This window comes from Pipistrellus kuhlii, unplaced genomic scaffold (genome assembly GCF_014108245.1).
Source record: "Pipistrellus kuhlii isolate mPipKuh1 unplaced genomic scaffold, mPipKuh1.p scaffold_m20_p_61, whole genome shotgun sequence".
In the NCBI taxonomy this organism is placed as follows: Eukaryota; Metazoa; Chordata; class Mammalia; order Chiroptera; family Vespertilionidae; genus Pipistrellus; species Pipistrellus kuhlii.
This window is the reverse complement of record NW_023425564.1, coordinates 539,997-542,500: the sequence shown is the minus strand read 5'-3', so window position 1 is coordinate 542,500 and position 2,504 is coordinate 539,997.

Sequence of the window (2,504 nt, the reverse complement as noted above, 5' to 3'; positions counted from 1 at the left end):
AACTGTTTTCCTTTAATATTTCAAATTAGCTTCAGATACGCCTGACGTGAAATGTTAGCTCTTCTTAATAACAGACCCAGCTTCTAGATAAGCACATCATGTCACAGGTAAGAAGAGTCTTTTGTAAGTCTCCCTGGTCCTAGCAGCAGTAACATAGATAAGCTGTCATGAGGGCTCCACAGACATGCTTTGGAGTATCCATCCCCATCCTCTTACTACCACCATGCAGAGGATTTGATGGCTGGAGCTCCAGCAGCCATTGTGAGCCATGAGGATGCATCCCATGTCCGAGGGAAGTAGAGCAAAATCATCTAATGAATGTGGATCTCTTGTGATTTCATGAAGCCAATGAACCCTTTTCATGTGACAGAGAATAAAAATCTATGTTGTCTAAGTAACTATTATTTGAAATTTTGCAGTTGTATTCAGTAAAATAAGCTCACATAATACACTATCCTTAAAGTAAAAAAATAATTATACTATCCTGGCCTGAAGTCATGGGTTCAAGCCTGTTGAGGTATTCAATGTGTCCCAAAAATATGCACTTGATCACAGCTACTGACATCATTAAAAAAAAAAAAAAAAATAGCCCAGCCAGTAGGACTCAGTACTTGAGCATCAACCTATGAACCAGGCGGTAACTGCTCAATTCTTGGTCAGGACACCTGCCCAGGTTGTGGGCTCAATCCCCAGTAGGTGGTGTGCAGGAGGCAGTCAATTTGTGATTCCCTCTCATCATTGATGTTTCTCTCTCTCTCTTTCCCTTCCTCTCTAAAATCAATTTAAAAAAAAAAAGGAGGAGAAAACAAGGTGGAAGCATAGGGTAGACACCCCAATGCAGCCTACCACAACAAATTTGAATTTAGAACTGAAAAACAGGGGAAACATCGCCCTGAAGTGCCAGACGGCTGGCTGAGAGGAGGCTCTGCCATCTGGGAAAAAGAGAGAAGGCACACTGAACCTCAGGAACTGTGAAGGAACAGAGAACTGTGTGTGCGAAAAGGCGGCTGTCCAACTTTGCTGCCAGCTTGCTTGCGGAGCACGGAGAGGGTGGGCTGAGTTCCCTGCTGGCTTACTCCCTGCGTGCAGAGGGCAGATAGCTAATGCGCGGCTGGCCTTCTTGTTCTGGAGGAAAACAGAACTACCCTATTGTGCTGATAGACGGCTCCAGACAGGGAGAGGCTAGACTGACTGTCAGGCAGTGGGCAGAGATCTCTCGGAGGTGTGTGAAGCCAGTGGCCATTACTACAGGACTCAAAAACCAGACCCTCATAAGGAGGAGCTGAATAAAGCTTGTCTGTACCACCCAAGACTCTGCCCCATCCAAGCGGAGCACAGAAGCCCTTCCAGTGGCTAGCTTTCTCGTTCGCAGAAATGGGACTCTCCTAGGGAGTGACAGACAGGAATCTAAAGCTTGTCTGCACCTATATCAAAGAGGTGCGCATGCCTGCAACCAATTGTGCGGGATTCAACAAAGCTTGTCTGTGCCATCCTGAGACTCCGCTCCATTCAAGCAGAATACAGAAACCCTCCTAGCTGAGACACTTCTGATCCTCATAGCCAATTGGCTTGGAGATCAATGCTTCCCAGTGATATCAGCAACAAGCAAGGCTTAACAATAAGACTGCACACACAGCCCACAAAGGGCTACACCAAGACTGTCCACCTCAGGTAATTGGGAGGCTGACCCACTGAACCCTATAGGACACCTTAGCACACAAAGCCACCCTACCAACTCAGGGAAGCTGTGAAAATGCCGAGACAAGGAAACAGATCACAAACAAAAGAATTGGAGAAAAAGAAGTGACTGGATGTAGAGTTCAAAACCACTCTTATAAGATTTTTCAAGAATTTCCTAGAAAAGACCGATAAAATAAACGAGACCTATGAGGATATGAAAAGGGATAAACTAGAAATAAAGAATACATTGTCTGAAATAAAAAATATTATACAGAGTCCTAAAAACAGAATGAAAGATCGCAAGAATCAAGTCAAAGATTTGGAACACAAAGAGCCAGAGGACACTCCTCCACAGAAACAAGAATATAAGAGAATCCAGAAAGTTGAAGATAGGGTAAGAAACCTCTAGGACAATTTCAAATGAACCAACATCAGAATTATGGGGGTCCCAGAAGAAGAGAGAGAGCAAGGTACCGAAAGAATACTGGAAGAAATAGTGACAGAAAACTTCCCCCACCTGGTGAAAGAATTAGATTTACAAGTCCAGGAAGTGCACAGAACCCCAAACAAAAGGAATCCAAAGAGGACCACACCAAGACAAATCATAATTAAAATTCCAAGAGCAAAAGACAACGAGAGAATATTAAAAGCAGCAAGAGCAAAGCAGGTAGTTACCTATAAGGAGCACCCATACGATTGTCAGCTGATTTCTCAACAGAAACCATGCAGGCCAGAAGGGAATGGCAAGAAATATTCAAGGCGATGAATAGCAAGAACCTACAGCCAAAAATACTCTACCCAGCAAAGCTACCACTCAGAATTGA